We start from the raw sequence: 22,710 nt of genomic DNA, 5'->3' as shown, positions 1-22,710 counted from the left end.
GCCTATGGATATTTTGTCGCATAGTTGCATATTACTAAAATGTAACGGTTTCCGTTTTTTGTTCAAGGTAACGGCCCTACTACGTCCATTGCTATGCGAGAGAATGGTATGTCTATTATAGGCATGCTCACCATAGGCACCTTGTCTGACTTTTTTAGAGTTGCAGTGAGTTGACATTCCGGGCAATTATTGCAGTATCTAATCACATCTGCATACTGACCTGGCCAGTAAAATCTGTATGCTATGCGGCTGAATGTTTTAGCTTGCCCGAAGTGGCCTGCCCAGGGATCTGAATGTCCCATTTTAAGCACTTTCTCCCTAAGGCTTACCAGGAGTACTAGTTGCTCACCTTTATCAGTGATTCTATATAGCTTGTTATCTTTAATCGCTAAGTGGCAACCTTTATCAGTGTTGTCACTATATTGTCTGCTTTTTTCAAATAGTGGTTTTAAAGTTTCATCTAAATTTTGGAGTTGTTCAAAGTTAATGGGTAAACAAATGTTATCTGTCTCTGGCAGTTCTATTTTCTCCAGACATTTGGTTCTCATAACTTTAGCTTTCCTTACATCTCTCCTTGTCTTTTTTTTAGTTTCTGCAGCATATGGCAATTCCTTAAGTTCTGTGGTTTCTTTGGCTAAATTTTTTTTGCTTTGCCTGGTCACTACCATAGCCTCTGCCATTTTCATATTTTTATAGTTCAGTAAATCAATCAAAATAGGAATGTCTCTGCCTAGTATGATGGGATATGGAGCGTTTTGTACCACGCCTACGCGTACAAGGTAGGATTGCCCTTTAAAAGTCTGGGTGACTGGTGGTTTCTTGGGAGCCATCTTCTCCTAGTGGTTATTATTGGAGTTACACAACGCTCCTCTGCTTTTGGTGTCGTACCTTTCTCTCGTTTCTTGTCGTAGACTATATGTGGTTGCTGTCATCAGGTTCGTAGTCACTGCCACCATTTGTGATAAAGCTCACCCCTACACCATCGCAAAGTGAAATGGTGGGCGGTGTTCTCTATGGGTAGAGTCGGGCGAGAGGCCTGAGATGTTATAAGGTCGACTCGAAATAACACCGAGAGGTTCGATTTTTGGTTCCCTTCCACCTTTATTTACACACCAAACTTTGTATTACTATTTACAATATATACACGCGCGCTCCTTGAGGACAAAAAAAAAATAACAAAACAAAATTCTCTATTAGCAGAGACAAAAAGGATAAAGACAATTAAATCAATTGAGTCTTATTATGCCCTTAGGTTCTGCTCCTCTCGCTACAGTCTAGCAGAGTCTTCCCTCTTTTACCCTTGTGTGGTATATATATAGGTAGCCCCACCCCTTAGAATATACCATTCCCTTAAGAGGTAAAAGTTATTGTATCTTGGATACACAAGTTTCATAAACAATAAAAATAACAATGAACTAACAACTGTACCAAGATTCAATTACAGCCATGGCATGTTTAACATTCATTCATAATATCACTATTTATTAGATAATATATTTTCCCTCTTCTAGATGCTAGTTCCCCCTTCCCTCTGTGGAGAATGGATTCAACCAGGTAAGTAAAACTCAGCATCAAGAGATAGTACTCTTTTCCCTCTCACATGACCCAAATTTCTCAAATGAAATTGTTCTAAAGAATTTCATAATTATGTATGAAACAAGCATCACTATGTAAGAATCTCACACAGTATGCCTATAGTGTGAGAGACTCCTACATGTGCAGTGACGCTTGTTTGATATAAAACTGCATGTTTTCAGAAAGAGGAGGGTCTGGAGAGTTCAGTTCACTATGGGTTTGTGTTGACACAATGTATAGTTTAGGCAGTATTCCATTAAAACTATGTCCATCACTTATATATGTGAATGAATTACACCATATGATGTGTCACGCCTATAGTGTGAGAGACTCCTACATGTGCAGTGACGCTTGTTTGATATAAAACTGCATGTTTTCAGAAAGAGGAGGGTCTGGAGAGTTCATTTTACTTTGGGTTTGTGTTGACACAATGTATAGTTTAGGCAGTATTCCGTTAAAACTATGTCCATCACTTATATATGTGAATGAATTACACCATATGATGTGTCACGCCTATAGTGTGAGAGACTCCTACATGTGCAGTGACGCTTGTTTGATATAAAACTGCATGTTTTCAGAAACAGGAGGGTCTGGAGAGTTCATTTCACTATGGGTTTGTGTTGACACAATGTATAGTTTAGGCAGTATTCCGTTAAAACTTTGTCCATCACTCATACATGTGAATGAATTACACCATATGGTGTGTCACACGCATACTGTGTGAGATTCTTACATAGTGATGCTTGTTTTATACATAATTATGAAATTCTTTAGAACAATTTTTGAAGTTAAATATTTATTTGAATAATTACACAGTTAAAAGTATTAAACCCCAGAGTCTTTTATTGTGAAAAATCTACTTCCGGTTGACGTGGGAATCGGATCGCTATTGTTGCTGTCTTCACGTTGCTGAGAGCCGACGAGAGGAGATAGACTGTTGTTCATATAAAATAATATATTTTTTAATTATATTATTTTTGTTGGTGATTTAATAAGCGTACTCATTCATTTGGGGCAGTTGTTTTTAATTAAAAAGTTGTTTCTTTCCCCTTCCAGGTCTCTGAATGACTGGTAAATGAAGATTAACGTAGCTACGTTATGGATCATATATACGGGTAGGGGGTTTATTTATTCAAATTTATAATTTTCTCGCTTTGCTGCATGAATCACAAAGGAAAGTTCATTCATTCATTATCTGGGGTGGTCGGGGTGGGTCCAGAACCTACACAAAGGAAAGTAAATGTACTTATCATTCATTCATTCATTCATTCATTCATTATCTGTAACCGCTTATCCAGTTCCGGGTCGCAGTGGGTCCAGAACCTACCTCAAATACAAAGGAAAGTAAATGTATTTATCATTCATTCATTCATTATCTGTAACCATTATCCAGTTCAGGGTCGCGGTGGGACTGGAGTCAAGCTATCCGCACTTTGGAAACTGACGGTCAAGCCATCCGCGCTTCAAATCCGAATGCACGTATAGGCGCGTCATTACGGTTTTTCATTGCGGAGAACACCGCGTCTGCTTAGGGACAGATAGAGAGTCTGAAACCCACGTTTGAGCAGTGATGTCTCTGTTACTAAATTAATGCACGCAATGCTAAAATGGACTAAATGGGCTACAATTAACAAGCCATTAGGAATATATTTCGTTTTAAATCACTTTAAAGAAGCAAAACGCGCTTTGATTATTTCATGTATTTACGTATTTTTTACTTTTCTATAAACACTTAACTGGCTTTGAATAATAATCCAGATTAAATACAGATTACATTTTACTGTCATTAAACAGAGGGACCTCACTGTATAATATTCTCATGGATTTATACTGAATACCTACCAATATGGATTTCTCAAAAATTACCCATAATGCCTAAACCATTCTACTGTCATTACACAGAGGGAACTCTTGGCTATCAACTGTATGATGTTGGTAAGATTTCACTGTATACTTTTCTCATAAACTCATACTGAATATTTACCGATATGGATTTCTCAAAAATTACCCATAATGCCTAAACCATTTTACTCGTATTAAACAGAGGGACCTCTTGGCTATCAGCTGTATGATTTTGACAGAATTTCACTGTATATGCTTCGCATAGATAAGATATATTTTCTGAAGCCCATGGGAAAGGACCTTGTGCATTTTCATATCATATGGCAAAAGCATTTGAGTTACAGTTGTTTTTCTGTGATGCTTGGAAGGCAGACTGCACAGCTGTTTTTAAACAGAATCTGTAAATACACAGTAATTCAAGTTCTTCATAATTTTGATAATTATTAACGTTCAAGTTGTTAGGATGTTGGAGTTGGGGGGGTTAGAGGTGGTTTGGTATAGGTTGGAAACTAACCCTAGCTGTCTATGTTTTTGAACATAACCTACATAAATTCTGCTGCTTTATCTTCACATCATCTCAATCATGCTTCAACATCTAACACATAAACTGTTCTCAGGTGAACAGAGGCTGTTACTGCAGCAAATGGGGACAAACACATTATTAATAACATTAATTGCAGAATAAGTGTTTGATAAGCAGACATCAAATAAATCTTGCCCATTGTAATTCACTTGGTGTTTCAGGAAAGACATCATTTAATAACTTTACTGATCATCTAATGAACCACATATCTTAGTAACAACAACATAATTTATTTACTTTTGCTATAAATTATATAAACCCAATTTCCAGAAAAGCTGGGATTATGTAAATAGCAAAAAAAAATATAATAATAATAAAGCACTGCTCACTGAAAAATCATGTAGTGTTTTCACTTAATTTTCTGATTTATTATTACATACATTTTCTATAAAACTTTCATTCTTATTTTGCCCCTGTCCCAGACATTTTGAAGTGTGTTATAGACATTAAATTCAACATTTTTCATATTTACAAAACCGAGATTGTTCACTGAAAATACTGGAAAACGTTCCTTTGTACTTTTGTCTGTTAGATCAAATTTTAGGACGATTAAAAATCAGATTCTTGCCATTATCACACCTTAGATGCTTTTATTTACAGCAATATTTGACTTGAGGAAATGGAGACTCCATATTTAACCTATGCACACTCATACAATTTGGCAATTTTTGCACACACATACTGATAGTTAGCCACAGTGCCCATAACAGCTGGGGCCTTGGCACCTTGGTAAAAATAATACACGTTACTATTTGTATTTTGGTACAGTATACGTACAGAAAAATTAACAACTGCGGGTAAATATCACTATATCTGTCACTTTAGTTGGTCTATTACATTACTGCTGAAGATCTGCATTCTAAAATATTATTTTTACACTCCTCTCTCCAAGTCTTAATTATTGTACTGCTTCCTCCCCACAGGTGTTCTTGTCACTTCTCAGACAGCAGCAAAAGATGTTATAATAGCTGCACCAGGTGAAAAGGTCCTTTTGAGCTGTCTGTTCCCAGTAACTGACAGTTTGAACATCAACAACTTAATCATTAACTGGCAGCAAGAAGACACAGTGGTCCACAGCTTTTACCTCGGCAAAGATCAACTAGAACGACAGGGACAGGCCTACAGTGGACGAACACATCTGTTCAAAGAGCAGATACTGACAGGAAACGCATCACTCGTACTGAACAACGTCCAGCCACAGCATCAAGGAGAATACATCTGTGATGTCAACAATGAAAATGGAAGAACCAAACACAAAGTGTTTCTCACTGTGGCAGGTAAAGGACTGTAATACTACAAATAGCAATAATCCAAAGGGAAGCCAGTTATTTGGTTCTACAGGTAGTGTCACTGTCACACAGCTCCAGGATTTGCGGTCCTGGTTTCAGTCCGTGACTTGTGGGTTCTCCAGTTTTTCCCCACAGTCCAACAACACATGTTGGTAAGTGGACTGACCATGTGAAATTGGCCACAGGTGTGAGTGACTGCTGAGTGTGTGCCCTGCGATGGACTGGTGACTTGTCTAGGGTGTGTTCCTGCCTCCTGAAAAATTGTTTAAATATATATATATATATATATATATATATATATATATTAATTAATATGACCACAGTTAACTAATTTTCTAGCATTAAATGTGGTTTAGAATTTTAACTATTGCCAAACAGCAATTCGTAGTAGGACTGTAACTTTCTGATCAAATAAGGAGGAATGGCAAATTTGATTAAAAAGCTGGGAGTTAAGGACATTTGCAAAATCTGTTAAACATTTGAGGTTGTTTTTCTCCATATATAACATCACAACTGTAGTTTTACAGTGTCTTCAGTAGCTAGCTTCAGTAGTAGATAGCTCTGCCTGTCAGATTTTAGAACTGGCTTTTTTTATTATAATTATTTCATATTGTCCACCACCGAAATGATATATCAACCAACTAATGTGTATTTCAATCCAACCCCAGCTCCTTATGATGACCCCAAACTATCAGTTCTCTACACCTGTGACCTTGTCATTGTGACCCTGACGTCATCTCAGGGCTTTCCTCAACCCACTGTGACCTGGAAGCATCCAGTCGGGAGCAACGTGACGACCACAGAGCTGGACACTAAAGGCTGCTACAGAGTGGAGAGTAACCTCACCTTCGGTCTCAACACTACACAGACTGTCGTGGTAGAGATGAGCCTGGACCTTCTGTCTCAACACTTCATTAGAGAAATAACACTTCAGCCCCAACAAGGTATGACTGCAACAATGTCACTTTAAAAATAAGACTCCACTATTAAAAGGTTTATAAATAGTTTAAAATGTAATAGTTAATAAGCAGGTAATAAACACCTTACACTGGCATGTTAAATGCTGAATGATAAACAAGTCAGAGTTAGATAAGGATCAGTTTATTAATGACTTCTGAAGTGTTAATGACATATTTAATAGTCTTTAGTATATTATTACACATACACAGTAATGACCATTATTAATAAAGTATATATTATGTGTTAAATAGAAAGTGGTACCTCATTCATTTATTCAATCATTGTCTGTACCCGTTTATCCAGTTCAATGTGATGGTTTGCACAAACGCTGTCCAATGTAGGCCATGGATACAGGAACTGTAATTGGAATAGTATATTAGGGATATAATAAATAAAACAAATAAAAATTGTTCCACCGGTCCTGACAGTAAATATATTAGTGATAGTGTTTTTAGTTTAAAGTACATATTTTTTTTAAATGTTATTTTTTAAAGTGTTATTATTATTATTATTATTGGTAGTAGTTGAAGAAGGAATTGAAGATAAGCCACTGCAGTGCCATCTTCCTGGCCGTGTTACCACTGAAGGTACTTCTATTATAAACTGCATTATGTTGTTGTCTTTACAGGATGCTGTGAAGGAAGTGCTGATCATATAAGTGGAAAATACCTTCTAGCTATCCCACTATTTGTGTTCATAGCCCTGTTGCTAGGGCTTTGGATTAGAAAAAGCCAACCACAAAAAAATCTGCTGTAAATGTCTCGTTTGCACTTAGACTGGACACCAAAGTTAAATCCTCTCCTTTCCATCTCTGGAAAGATGCCTTTCTAATGAACTGAATTTTAAGAATTGTCTGAATCTTGCAAATTATTCTTAGAATTCCTCAGCTAGAGAAATTATGTCCAGTGTTGAGGCCTGACCAGTAGGAATGCTTCTCTGCTCTCCTATTAGTTTTTTACTTGATTCTGTAAAAAATGAATCAAATATTCAGATATTCTTCTGTATTCCTGATTTATTTCTAGCAGGATTGATTATTGTAATGTCTCCTAATTTACTGCGTTTTTTTGTTTCATTTTTATAGTTTGAATCATTTTCACTGTTTTCATTGCCTTTTTTATTCATATTTGTAATTTATTTTTTTATTATTATTTATTTTTTTTTACTGTTTCTTTTGATTCTGTAAAGTACTTCTGTATGAAAGGTGCCTTGCCTTGTTTACAATATAATTGTATTAATTTGTTAATTTGGGGCTCTCAATATGTACACGTCTTGAAGCTCTCAGGCATTCACAAATGACTGGGTGCATTCATTTATTATCTGTAACCCTTATCCAGTTCAGGGTCGTGGTGGGTCCAGAGCCTACCTGGAATCATTGGGCGCAAGGCAGGAATACACCCTGGAGGGGGCGCCAGTCCTTCACAGGGCAACACAGACACACAAATACACATTCACTCACACCTACGGACACTTTTGAGTCACCAATCCACCTACCAACGTGTGTTTTTGGACTGTGGGAGGAAACCGGAGCACCCGGAGGAAACCCACGCGGACACAGGGAGAACACACCAAACTCCGCACAGACAGTCACCCGGAGCAGGAATCGAACCCACAACCTTCAGGCCCCTGGAGCTGTGTGACTGCGACACTACCTGCTGCGCCACCGTGCCGCCCTGGCTGGGTGCAGTTCACCTCAATTAAAACTTAAGAAACAAAAGTGTGTTATCTTCATGAAACAACCTGTTTAACACTGCTAATGTAAACCAGAAAGATCTCCTAATTTTTTTAAATATTATTTTATAGATTTTATAGCCCTGTCAGTGACTGATTGTAGTCTCTTGGGCTTCATTTTGGGGCATCACATTAAAATATCCATCTCCCGATGTTTCCTTTTGTGTAAATATAGACAGCCCAGAAACTGCAAATGTACACACTATTTATAAAACAAACACGTTCACAGTGGTCTTTATAGGTCTTTTATAGTGGTCTTTATTTATTTCATTCATGAGGTATCAATGTTTTAAGTGAATAGTTTACCTGATTAATTGCAGTAATGTGTACTGTTACTGGAATACAAATACATTATCTGAGGAAATCACAAGATGAACGCGTTCATGAGTTTTCAGGTCTCTGCTATCATTCTGTGTTGGGAGTCATCCGGTAAGCAGCAGCATGGGCAACAGCTTATTCATTCAAAACTCATTCAAACTATTCATTTTAAGACTATGGCTTATGATTAATGAATGTGAGACTTGTCTCTTTCTGTATGAAGTGCTTTATTTGCTGATTTCGCATTTGGAAACAGCTACTAATAGTGTAATCTAAACATCACTGTGTGCCTGTTACATCCCACCCTGTATTTTGTATGATGGCATCTAGAGGTATCAAGGGATGGGTATAACAAGGAGTGTGAGATGCAGTGTGAAAGAGGGAAACATACAATATAGTGCTCTTTTCAACTTTTATCTGAAGCAAAAAATCCAGGGTACAATATGCAGCAATTGTAGTGTGATATGGTGTAAAATATACAACATGTAAATGCAAACGTAGTTATAGAAGTAAAGTGTAAAGTAGAAGACAATAAACAACCCAACGTGCTAAAACCAACTAACCACTACTGGGTGGACTGTGGATGGTGCCAAAAAAACTCACACACAACTTCCCTAACAAATAAAAGTAACCTACACCAAAAATACAGATGTGGCACCCACCCCTTACCTCGTGTAATACATTGGAACCTCTACTAACGAACTTTCCAAGATATGAACCGGGCATTTGAATATTTTTTGCCTCCACAAATGAACCACGATTCTAGAAACGAACCCGAGTCTCCGCCGAGCCGGCGTCTGGAAATGGCCACTGACCCCAATAGGCGAGTGTCCCAGCCCCCAGACTTCCATCCATCCATTATCTGTAACCGCTTATCCAATTTTAGGGTCGCGGGGGGTCCAGAGCCTACCTGGAATCATCGGGCGCAAGGCGGGAATACACCCTGGAGGGGACGCCACAGGGCAACACAGAGCTTCGCCTCCCCACATTCACCCGCCTACTCTCCGTTATTCCACCCCCACCTCCCGTCATACAGCCGCGTGCCTGTGTTACTCCTCCAGCCAGTCGTCACGTCTTCAAGGTAGCGATGTGTAAAACTTAAAACTTTATTATTTATTTTTTATTGCTGTTTCTACTGTATTTCTATTTTATTTTTAGTAACGCTACATGTATTTTTTTTCACTAATCTGAGAGTGTTGTAAACATATATCAGTGCAAAAAGGGTGACTTTCGGGGTGGGGGCTGGAACACATTAACTTCTTTTCCATTATTTTAAATGGGGAAAATTGACTCGAGAAACGCACTTTTCTACTGTGGACAAATCTGTCCTGCGTATTCGTTGATACAAATAACTGGAACAGAGGTTAACACAGAGTCTGAGTGAACAATCAAAACAGTTTTTATTATACGTGTTCTGGACGTTCTGTCTCAACACTTCATTAGAGAAATAACACTTCACCCTCTACAAGGTATGATTACAACAATGAAGTTTAAGGTCTACACCATTTTACAATTAGACTCCATTTAGAGGTTTTATAAATGTTTTAAACTTATTTGTGGCTAACAACTAGGTCATAAACACTTTATACGTGCAGGGCAAATGCTGACTGCTAAAGGACAAGATTATATAAGGATCTGAGTTTTAACACTGTAAATAAATGTGTTCACTATTTGACAAGAAACAGATCTATTGGTGTACATTCATTAATTATTTTTTCATGTTTTATGACATAAATAATATAATAGATAGGTTTTACATTTCAAAATGTTAGCTGGTGTAGTCTATAAAACCAGGAATTGCTGGGAGTAATATGTTTCAGTTAGGCTTCTCAGGGTTTTTTTGGCTGTGTGTATAAATGTTAGGACATGTTAGGACTTCTAGTTTATAATAAATGCCATAAAACAGAGAATTAAATTCAGTAAAGAGGGGCTTTTATCAATCACTAATGAACAGAAATGATGAGAGAGAAAAAATAAGCTTTATCTCAAAATTACAACAAGCATAAATAAGCCTATAGTTTTTTTTAGTTAGTAGTCATAGTAGTTGCAGTTGTAGTTAAGAACCACTGACAATAGGGGGAGCTGCAGTGCTAGCTTACTGGAAGTGATGTCTCTGAAATTTTAATTATAACCTGCAAAATGTTGTTGTCTTTACAGGATGCTGTGAAAAAAGTGCTGCTCATATGAGAAGAAGACCTCTTCTAACTCTCTCACTGACTGTGTTCATTACAGTGTTGTTGCTGCTTCTGATTAGAACAACTATGAATCAGCTTTAAATGCAATGATTGACCTTTCACCCCATCCACAAGTAAGATATTTTTTAAAATGGAAGTTTTTGATTTGGCCTCCCAACCACACAGGTTTTAGGACAGCTTATTTATTTATTTGTGTGTGTGTGTGTGTGTGTGTTTGTGTGTGTGTGTGTGATTATATACATGCAGAATAAATCATATTATAGAGATAAAACAACTTAACGGAGAGAAAGTCAGAAATATCACATATTTTTATATATAATTAATATTTTTGTTCAGAACATTATACAATTTGCAAATTCTTGCTAATTTTATTAATTTTAATTCAGATTTTAAATCAACAGATGCTGCTTTGTTTATATATTATATATTCAATAATTGTATTATTATTATTATGATTATTGCATTTTTTGTACAGTAATGTCATCTATAGTGAGTTTTCTATCCACCAAGTTTTTGTAAATTATGAAAATGTGCATGAAAAAACTGAATGGAAAAAGGCCAATATTAAAAAAAAACAAACACCCAAATATTGCATTTTTCATGCTCAAACAAGATGGAAATGTTAGAATATCGCTGAAGTACAAAGGGGTGATGGAAAAGTTTTTTTCCCCAAATAAACTGTGATGTTTCAGCTAGTTTATAAATACTGCACATGATCCCGTGAACACAGGCTTTTAATGGACTCTACCCATGACTCTCCCTCCTCTTCTCTCTTCATTGCACTTTACCACTTTGTTTTCACATCAGCACCTGAGCTTCTTATTTTAGAGCATGTGTGGAATATTGTAGACACACATCAGCACTGAGCAAAAGTCAGAGACCACACAGCATTTTACTTTTCACTCATGACAAAGAAAAATCTCCACACCACACGACACAGACGCTGCAACAAAATACAAAGATTATCTTTAGTTTTACAATGACAACTTTTTAAATCTATTTTTTGTTTAAATAATGATATAACTGGGTGATTCAGAGTAGCTGCACATGAGATTAAGGATGTTATGCTTATAATATCAACTGGAGAGGTATAAAATCCCCAAATAATCCTTCAGTTGAATTAAAATTCGATTCAGTTTTTGTAAAACAAGTGGTGCTAGTGTACTATAAACTATTATAAAGAACAGATGAAGTAGAGTCAACCCAGTCTATTTGTCCTGCATGATGTAGAGTGGATATAGGCAGTTGCAGCATCTACTATTATAGTTTTATGTGGACAGAGATGAGAGAACTGAAAAGACAGAGGTGAGAGAATCGAATTTGTGTATGTGTGTATTTGATGTACAGGAGTCTGTTGCTTTAAACAGTCCTTTAATTACAGTGAATACACTACAAAATAAATCAGTGGTCCAGTAGATCTTATAAGATTTATTTAGAATTTCATGTGAATGCAAATAATATAAATGAGTTACTTTCAAGTTATAAACACTTCCAGGGGATATGCTTCTATCTTGATACTAATTACCTCCTGAGACCAATACATATTTTTAATATAATAAATTATTTTATTATAACCCTAAAGAGAATTCCTTTCTTTTTTTCCTCTTAAATGAACCCTTTACAGTTTTCCACCTTGTTCAGTGAAACATCTGAGGATTTTATGTGTATCCCGTAAGTATTTTTAATGCAAGCTCCTGCTCAGAATGTGGTGCTAATGTTCAGGAGTCTGAGCAGAATTCATAATAATGCAAGCATAATACAACCTTCATGACTCAGGTGATGGTATGTGGCCACTGAAAGGTTTGTTAGGGGAAGGGGGTGCCTGAATGTACTAAATCAACGACACAGGAAGGTCTGCACTCTTTAGCACCAGGATACTTATACACTATGATACTAGCTGCAGTACTGGAATCATTTACCTTAATAATAATAAAAAAAATCAAAGAATAATTTATAGTCTTTATCGAATTGTGTTTGTTCTGTCCTCGATCAGCGGTTATGACCATATCGTCCTGCTTAAAGCGTGGGAGTTCGGCTAGAAACGACGAATAATAAAACCCATCCCTCTTAGTAGTGGAGAAGCAAACCCACCGAATTCTGTGACCCTTGAGGCCGCTACTTCACAGCCTTGACATTTCAGACAACTGCCATCAGAATTTGTGACCCCCACTGAATCTCCATATAAACCTTATAAACGTTCATGTTAAAGTACATTTATATAATTAACATTCAGTGTGGGTCACAAATTGTGACGCCAGTTGTCAGAAATTGTTAAACCTTACTGCGGGACACGAAGTAGCGCCCTTTAGGGTCACAGAACTCGACGGTCACTGAATCTGGTGTAACACCGGAAATAGCTTTACACAGCACCTGGACCAATCGAGAAGCCTCTCGCTGCAGCCTGAAGGAAGGCGGAGTTGGACATCCAACCCCGCCCCCTCACCATGTCAGAAGCCACGCCCATGCCCAGTGACTTTTCTCTGTCCCAAATGGTGCTCTAGTCACTATATAGTACACTATTTTAAGACAGTGTCCGAAATCGTTCCCTACCCTCGTGAATGCTCACGCTCACGCCCAAAAGACTCTCAAACTGATTTTTTAACGGAAAAAGTAGCAGCGCGCGTTATGTCTGTGAGTAAAAAACATTTAGGTTGTAAATATACGTTAAATACGTTATTTCAGTATATGCTAGCTGGTAGTGTCACAGTCACACAGCTCCAGGGACCTGGAGGTTGTGGGTTCGATTCCCGCTTCTGTGATGAGTTGGTGTGTTCTCCCCGTGTCCGCCTGGGTTTCCTCCGGGTGCTCCGGTTTCCAAAAACACACGTTGGTAGGTGGATTGGCGACTCAAAAGTGTCCGTAGGTGAGTGAATGTGTGTGTATCTGTGTTGCCCTGTGAAGGACTGGCGCCCCCTCCAGGGTGTATTCCTGCCTTGTGCCCAATGAGGAATTCCAGGAAGGAATCAGGCGACCCTGAATTGGATAAGCGGTTACAGATAATGAATGTGTATATACTAGTAGGGTCGTAAATAAATACACGAATATTCAACTGCGGCATGCGTGTTGTATGTGGTTGATTTATCCAGCCGTCTGTCTAGCCAAATAAGTAACAGAGTTATTTAATTACACACAGAGAAAACTTGCTGATAATATTTCCTCCGTGTAAGTAACAAGACTGTTAACTTAAAGAAAAGCTTACATTGCTGTAATATTGTTGTATCACGACCCACATAGTTACAATGAACATACATATCACAGATAAAGTGTAATCTCCTTTTATGTTTTTTTTTTTTTTTTTTAAGCATCTAACCCACGTTCTGGCCACTTTTGACCTTTCAGTGATTAATGTTCTCAGCTGTATCTATGGTATGTTTCAGTATGCACTCTACATGGCCCTTGGTTGGCCTTTTGACTTCAGTCAGGTGATTACTTCAAATTATGACTTTTTTGAGGATACATTTCCATTAAGGTTTTAAACTGCATTCTGAACTTTGTCATGTGTCTGTTAGAGTGACATCCCACAGCTCCGTAGGTGATGGTGCCGGTTACTTTTAAGGAGCATATCACCTGCAAGGTATATATACATCTGTTACTCAAACAAAAATATTTACACATACATGCAGCTTTCTCTTCAGACACATTGTACATTGTACAGTGATGTTTTGCATTTTGGAGAGACCACTTGTTAAAGTCGTTGTATTGAGTTATTTAAATTGTTTTTGTTTGATTGGTGTATTGCAAACAACTTAATGTTTGTAAATGTAGCTGATAAACCTAATTTTCAATTAGCTTACATCATTTATATTCCAACTGTATTTTAGAATGGTGAGCTCTAATCTACAAGGAAAAGCCAGTAAACACACGAAGGGAAAGACTGAGGAGCTTTCAAGGTCTGATGGTTTATTTGAATTTATAAGGGCACATGTCAGTGTGTAACTAGTGTGACTTAAAAGCAGTTATTAATAGCATCTGATAAGCTCAAATTAGACATGGTCCATTGTTAAATAGTATTTATATTAATTTCAGTCTGGATTTCAACTTGTTTTTTTCTGTTAACAGTAAAGGAGATAGAATATTTAACATCACCATTGAGCAGGTATTTATTATGTGTCTGTTCTTGAAGCTGAACTGGGCATTTCAACTTTCATTTTGCTTAATGTGCAGTAGCCTTCACAAATGAGAAAACTGGGGTTTGTTTAAAAAAAATTAATTGGGATGTAGATTCTGTGGTAAATTTATATTTAGCTTTTTTGTTTCACTAAATTTAAATAAACTGTAAAACAATATCTGCACTCTTCTATAATGTTTTTAACAGATGCCCCTTACGGTCCTGGAGCAGATTCTATTAGAGGTCGTCCTGGAAGAGGGTGACCAAGCTTTTTTAAAGCTCTCACTTGTGTGTCGCCTCTTCCGGGACACTGTTGGAAGACAGTCATTCCGGGCCCAAGCTCATTTTGTTTTGATGTTTATATTCCTTATCAGAAGAGGTGGTAATCTCATTATTAATTCTCAATTTCGACACATGCAGCTATTGTGACTTTGAAACCCTACAGCACAGAATACAAACAACAGTTTCGCACAATGTATCGACTGGAGTGCTGCCTGTACTGCAGAGAGACATATAAAGACTGCTTCCCAGGTTTGTGTACGGCGTATGAAGTTTGAGAAGTTTTTCTTTTGCCAGTGGTTGCAAAAAAGTTGACAAATAAATGTTTTATGATCAAAAGATTTTGTTGGAATTTAGCAGTCAAAAGCAGTGTTGCTGGCTTTGATAATAATAATAATAATAATAATAAATACATTTTAATTATACAGCATTTTCAAGGATTCAAGCATTAGGCAAGCATTATGATAGAGTACAAAGAACATCAAAAGACAGACAAGGAAGTAAAATGAAAGAACATATTAAAAGTATGCTTCTGTTTATTATTTGTTGTCCACAGGCTACTTTGGGCATGGGAGACATGGGGAACTTGTGGGGTATTACAGCGAGGACATGCATCCTGGGTTCTGCAGCCCATTCTGCCAACAAGTTTATGAAGAATTGGGTGTGTGAGTGAGCCAATGTTTGTGTGGGGTGTGAGTGTGTGTGTGATATATATATAAAATGTTGTAAAGGCTTGAAAATAAAAAAATAAAACTACTGTGCCAGTTTTTCCTTGTCTTTAATACAGACTGCACACCCGTGACTTAACCACATTTTAGAGTTCTACATCATTAAGGATATTCTATTTGACTATATTTCAAGCAACCGCGACTGTAGGGAGTTGTGAATGGAGTGCTAAGTTGTGTAATGTGTTTCTCTTTCTTCTTATTGAAACCAATCCTGCACAACTGGACATCTGAACATGTGTTATATATTTTACTGCAGCATTTTCTTCACTTGGACATTTGGAATATTGTCATTGGCATCATTATCTCTTTAGTCTTTACTTTTATTTCACAACCTGGCTAATTACCCTTAGATATCTCTAACCACTCACAGGTAGTAATTATTAGTCATTATGAAATAAGTGGTACCTCTAATATTTGTGAACACTTATTTGTCTGAACCTCAAAACACAAATGTTTAAATACATATGAAAATTGCATAAGCTTCTAATAAATTTTATGCAGACAAATAGCATCACCTATGGAAATCTGTGTGTTCTTAAAATGAGAAGATGTTCATGACCAGGCAGGGATAATTATTTTTTCAAGGCACTGTACACTTAATAGCACTGAATTTTATTGTTTTGCAGTCAGCTGTGCACTACATACACTACATAACAATCCATCATGTCATAGTTGGCATAACATTACCACTCGTTGTGGCTGAGAATGACCATTATAAATAACAAAATTAACGATTTTTGGGACAAGACATTAACTGACTGGAGAACAATATTTTAATGAACCCTGAGCGATATCCTCCGTTCACCCTACCATTAATAATAATAGTCTGCCAAGCATTGACAACAATGACAAAAGTTAAATCAAATCAGGTATAAATCAGGTAATGTTTTACAGAAACCCTCAGCGGAAACACACAAAAGCACCTGAACAGTATAATAATTAATAAAAGACGTTATATGCGTATTTAATGTGCTACTCAGTGTCTCTAAACATGTCTGCGTTCAAGTGCCACACAGTGCTTAGTACTGATGTGTCGGTCGCGAGCGAACCGGTTCAAAGAGCCGGCTCTTGTAAGTGAACGATGAGAGCCGGTTCCCGTCTAAGACCGAGCCATTTTTTTCTAAGGCTTGTCATTCAACCAATCAGAGAACAACAAGCAAGCTCCAACCCTCCAACCCTCCGAGCTGAGACACTTGGTTTTCCTGAATGCCAATCTGCCTTCCACAAAATAGTTGAAGAAAATGTTAAATCAGTTAAATGTTTGTTGACAGTTGTGGTTGTTTTAATCACTACCGTTGAATGCTGCTGTTTTGCACTTTGCAGAGTATTTGTTTATTTTATTACCCAGAAATGGATGATTATTTAATTTAATAAACTATTTTGTAATACCTACCTTTTGAGTTCCATTGGCTATATTTCAGAGTTTACAAGTGATTTTTTATTAAGGTGTTTAAATAAAAATCCAGTTATTTATACAATGGAATGTGTGAGTGCAATCAGTGAGTCACAAGACAGCCATAAAACAATTGGCCATTGCAACACTATTTATTATTTTTAATATTGAACAATAATATTTTGTCCATATAGTCATGTAAAATGTAGGTAATATTGTTCTGTACCAGTGGAAATAAGTGGTAAAACAAACATCTTTTTAGGAGCCGAAAGAGCCGGCTCTTTATGAAGAGCCGAGCCAAAAGTGCCGGCTCCCCAAAAAGAGCCGAAATTCCCATCACTAGTGCTTAGAAGGCGAGGCTGGATATGGGCGGAGTTGGATGTGGGCGGAGTTGGATGTGGGAGGAGTTGGATGTGGGAGGAGTTGGATGTCCAACTCCGCCTTCCTACAGGACCAATCACATACACCTCGCCCGGAACTTGCCCCCTCTTCCTTGCGTAAAAATGGTCCATTCAAAACAGAGGCGGGAGAGCCGAGGAGAGGAGGTAGACGGCTGTTCTATAAAATATATATTTTTATTATATCATTTTTGTTAGTGATTTAATAAGCGTTCTCATTCATTTGGGGCAGTGAGACTTCTCTTAAAATTAGTTTTTTTAAAAGTTGTTTCTTTCCCCTTCCAGGTTGCTGAATAACTGGAAAATGAAGATTAATGTAGCTACGTTATGGATCATATATATCGCTACGAGTAGGAGTTTGTTTATTCAAATGTATATTTTTATTGCTTTGCTGCATGAATCACAAAGGAAAGTAAATGTACTTATCAAAGCTTTGCATTTCGCTCTGTGTGACGTTTTAGTTTTACAAAATTTAAAAACCGTGAAAATACTATTTCTCATTTAAAAACAAAAGAAATTAGCAATGAAATATAAGCAGAACTCTTAGATAGGTTTTTAAGACTTTCATTTTCCCGCTTATCCCTCTCTCTGTTAAGGACCACTCTAGAACCATACTCATAAATAACAAACATGTTTCACAATAAGGATTTAGGCTTGAAAAAAAAAGCGAAATGATTTGTGTCCGACTGATGCCCTGTCAAAGGTCCATCTGTAATTCAGTAAGTTTTAAGACAGTTAATTTTACCCACTCTGCTCTATAATAAAAAATGAATAAAACCCTAAGCATTTGTGTGTAGCAGTGTAACTGCTGTGAAGGATCTCCATCTAAATTGTTATGTATAAGCCACTGTCAAGAACTAATCATCCAACATTACCACTTATCATTATTAATGTACTAATGGATTAATGCAATCACATCCACGCAGCAATTTGCCAACATCTAGAATAAAGAGCAGAGGCTGCATCAGCAGCAAATGGGGACAATATACTGAAGCAATAATAGATGAGAGGGAATGCTATAACGTGAGATATAGGCACTGATGTACAGCCAAAAATCAGTACATCCTTCTGTGGTCTTGTAAGCCCCAGTGTCCTTACTAATTCAGTGTGTATGTGGTGGAACATCTTTCAGCCAATCACATTGCCAGGTTGGAACCAATGGTGTTCTAATTAACAATGAATAGAAAGCCTGATTTTATCTGGGTGTAGGTGATTATTGAGCTTATTGACTTATTAACTTATTCTTTTGGGGCTGTGAAAAATGACTTCTAAAACAGGTCTGTTCATCTCTTTTAAAATTTGTTGTGTTATTTTTTCCTCTCCAGGTTTTTTGAGTCACCGCAGTAAGATTGTATTGTGGATCATATTAATGGGTAGGATAAAGATTATTAAGTTACCTCATTAGAATTCTGCTGCTTTATTTTCACATCATCACAGTCATGCTTCAACATCTACAACATCTAACACATAAACTGTTCTCAGAAGAACACAGGCTGTTACTGCAGCAAATGGGGACAAACTCACTATTAATAACATTAATTGCAGAATAAGTGTTTGTTAAGCAGACGTCAAATAAATCTTGCCCAGAGTAGTTCACTTGGTGTTTCAGGAAAGACATCATTTAATAACTTTACTGATCATCTAATGAACCACATACATTAGTAACACCCACATAATTTATTTGCTCTTTCTGTAAACTGTACAAACCCCATTTCCAGAAAAGCTGGGATTATGTAAATAGCAAAAATAATAATAATAATAATAATAAAGCGTTGCTCACTGAAAAACCATGTAGTGTTTTCACTTAATTTTATGTTTTATTATTACATACATTTTCTATAAAACTTTCATTCTTATTTTGCCCCTGTCCCAGACATTTTGAAGTGTGTTATAGACATTAAATTCAACATTTTTCATATTTACAAAACCGAGATTGTTCACTAAAAATACTGGAAAACGTTCCTTTGTACTTTTGTCTGTTAGATCAAATTTTAGGGCGATTAAAAATCAGATTCTTGCTATTATCACACCTTGGATGCTTTGATTTACAGCAATATTTCCCTTGAGGAAATGGAGACTCCATATTTAACCCATGCACACTCACACAATTGGGCAATTTTGCACACACACGGAGAGTTAGCCACAGTGCCCATAACAGCTGGGGCCTTGGCACCTTGGTAAAAATAATACACGTTACTATATGTATTTTGGTACAGTATACGTACAGAAAAATGAACAACTGCAGGTAAATGTCACTATATCTGTCACTTTAGTTGGTCTATTACATTACTGCTGAAGATGTGCATTCTAAAATATTATTTTTACACTCCTCTCTCCAAGTCTTAAATATTGTACTGCTTCCTCCCCACAGGTGTTCCCATCACTTGTCAGACAGCAGCAAAAGATGTTATAATAGCTGCACCAGGTGAAAAGGTCCTTTTCAGCTGTCTGTTCCCAGTAACTGACAGTTTGAACATTACCAACTTAATCATTAACTGGCTGGAAAAAGACACAGTGGTCCACAGCTTTTACCTCAGCAGAGATCAACTAGAAGGACAGGGACAGGCCTACAGTGGACGAACACATCTGTTCAAAGAGCAGATACTGACAGGAAACGCATCACTCGCACTGAACAACATCCAGCCACAGCATCAAGGAGAATACATCTGTTACATCAACAATGAAAATGGAAGAACAAAACACAATGTGTTTCTTATTGTGGCAGGTAAAGGACTGTAATATTACAAATAGCAATAATCCACAAGGAAGCCAGCTATTTGGTTCTACAGGTAGTGTCACTGTCACACAGCTCCAGGATTGCGGTCCTGGTTTCAGTCAATGACTCGGGTCTTGTGGCTTTGTCCAACAACACACAGGTGTGAGTGACTGCTGAGTGTGTGCCCTGCGATGGACTGGTGACTTGTGTAGGGTGTGTTCCTGCCTCCTGAAAATTATTTAAAAAATAATTATTAATTAAAATAACCACAGTTAACTATTTTTCTAGCATTAAATGTGCTTTAGAACATTTTAACTACTGCTAAACAGCAATTCCTAGTAGGAATTTAACTTCCTGACCAAATAAGGAGAAATGTCAAATTTGATTAAAAAGCTGGGAGTTAAGGACATTTGAAGAAGTGTTAAATATTTGAGGTTGTTTTTCTCCATATATAACACCACAACTGTAGTTTTACAATGTCTTCAGTGTAGCTCTGCCTGTCAGATTTTAGAACTGGCTGTTTTTATTATAATTGTTTCATATTGTCCACCACCGAAATGATATATCAACCAACTAATGTGTTTTTCAATCCAATCCCAGCTCCTTATGATGACCCCAAACTATCAGTTCTCTACACCTGTGACCTCGTCATTGTGACCCTGACGTCATCTCAGGGCTTTCCTCAACCCACTGTGACCTGGAAGCATCCAGTCGGGAGCAACGTGACGACCACAGAGCTGGACACTAAAGGCTGCTACAGAGTGGAGAGTAACCTCACCTTCAGTCTCAGCACTACACAGACTGTCGTGGTAGAGATGAGCCTGGACGTTCTGTCTCAACACTTCATTAGAGAAATAACACTTCAGCCCCAACAAGGTATGACTGCAAAAATGATGTCTATAAAGTTCTATAACAAGGCTCCACTAATAAATTGCTTAAAATTAGCTTATTAAAAGTTAATATAATGGGTCATATACACCTTACACTGGCAGATTAAATGCAGACTAGTGGGAGCTCAGTATTTGGCAAGCCACAGATCACTGTTGCTGTTTATAGATGTGTATTTACTGACACTGTATTAATATGTATGATATATTTAATAGCAGTTAATATCATGACACATATACAATAATATTAGGAACTTCAAGGAAGGAACTTTTACCATAAAATAAAATTTTTTTTTACCTGAAATATTTTGTTTCCTTTACAGGATGCTGTAAAAGAAGTGCTGCTCAGACGAGGGAAAGACTTCTTCTAGCTCTCCCAGTAACTGTGTTCATGAATGTGCTCCTGCTGGTCCTGATCAGAAAAAGCCAACTATAACAAATCTGCTGTAAATGCCATGTGTGCTCCTAGACTGGACAACAAAACCTCCCTTCTCTGGAACAGATTCCCTTCTCCTGAGCTTAGTGTTTAGAAACTTGCGAATCCTGAAGGTGACTGTGTTAGTGTTGTGCACAACATTTGGACAACTTTGGACCAATGACTGGTATTCCAACAAGCATTACAACAACTTTGAGTGAAATAGCCGAACAAGAAAAATGTTATTACTATTCCATTAAAAACATATATCTCCCAAAATAGTAACTTTACAGGAGAAGGAAAAAACTTGACTTTCATTGGAAGTCAGTTTTAAAAGGTTCTATTTCAAGTTATTTTGGAGCCTTTGTTTTGGTCCATTCATCATGAAATTTTCACACAGTGTGAAGGAGAGCTGCTGGATTTTCCGAGCTCACTAAAAACTGCAGTTGTGAAGCCTCTTCTAAAAAAGAAAAATTTAGAATCATCTCAGATACGTAACTACAGACCAATTTCTAATTTACCATACATTGGCAAAATCATTGAGAAAAGAGTTTTCAAGCAAATCACTTGTTTCTTGTCCATAAACAGTAGTCTAGACAAATTCCAGTCCAGGTTCCGGTCTAATCACAGCACTGAGACTGCTCTAATCAAGGTTAGAGATTTTCTGACTAAACCAGACCTGAAGAAACTTATCCATGCTTTTCTTTCTAGCAGGACTGATTACTGTAATGGTCTATTAGCTGGACTATCAAAAAAGACCATTAAACAGCTTCAGCTGATTCAAAATGCAGCTGCCAGAGTTCTCACTAGGAGCAAAAGAAGAGATCCCATCACCCCCTCATCCTCAAATCCTTACACTGGATACTAGTCTGTAACAGAATAGACTTTAAGGTGTTATTACTGGTCTATAAATGTCTAAATGGGGTAGGACCAGTGTATTTATCAGATCTGCTACAGAGATATGAGCCGAGCAGAGCTCCCAGATCTTTAGGAACTAGTCAGTTAGTCCTGCCTCTGGTCAAAATTAAACATGGAGAGGCAGCGTTTAGCTCCGGCGCCGCTCTTAAATGGAACCAGCCGACTGAGAATATTAGAAGAGCCCCGACTTTAGACACTTTTAAATCAAGGTTTAAAACATTCCTGTTTGAGAAGCTTACAGCTCAGTCTAAAATACTCTGCACTTTTATTCTGTAACTGCACTTTAGTTTTAGTTCTTTTATTGTATTATTTTAATCATTTTACTCATGTATTTGTTTTACTGTAATATTTTAATTGTTTTATTGGACTTTTATGATT

The 22,710-nt window shown here is 37.1% G+C and overlaps 1 protein-coding gene across 1 annotated transcript in view; it reads right to left on the bottom strand.

Annotated features, from left to right (window-relative positions):
* The window catches only part of rbm42 (RNA binding motif protein 42), a 37,859-nt gene extending 25,204 nt beyond the window's left edge, over positions 1–12,655 (bottom strand). Inside the window, exon 1 of the mRNA XM_066678202.1 lies at positions 12,582–12,655. The gene's annotated coding sequence lies outside the window, so the exon portion shown is untranslated. The remainder of the gene's footprint in view (positions 1–12,581) is intronic.
* Positions 12,656–22,710: the final 10,055 nt, after the last annotated feature.

Source organism: Hoplias malabaricus, chromosome 1 (assembly GCF_029633855.1).
Source record: "Hoplias malabaricus isolate fHopMal1 chromosome 1, fHopMal1.hap1, whole genome shotgun sequence".
Lineage (NCBI taxonomy): Eukaryota > Metazoa > Chordata > Actinopteri > Characiformes > Erythrinidae > Hoplias > Hoplias malabaricus.
The sequence above is the reverse complement of the archived record's forward strand: the minus strand, read 5'-3'. Positions and strand labels throughout refer to the sequence as shown.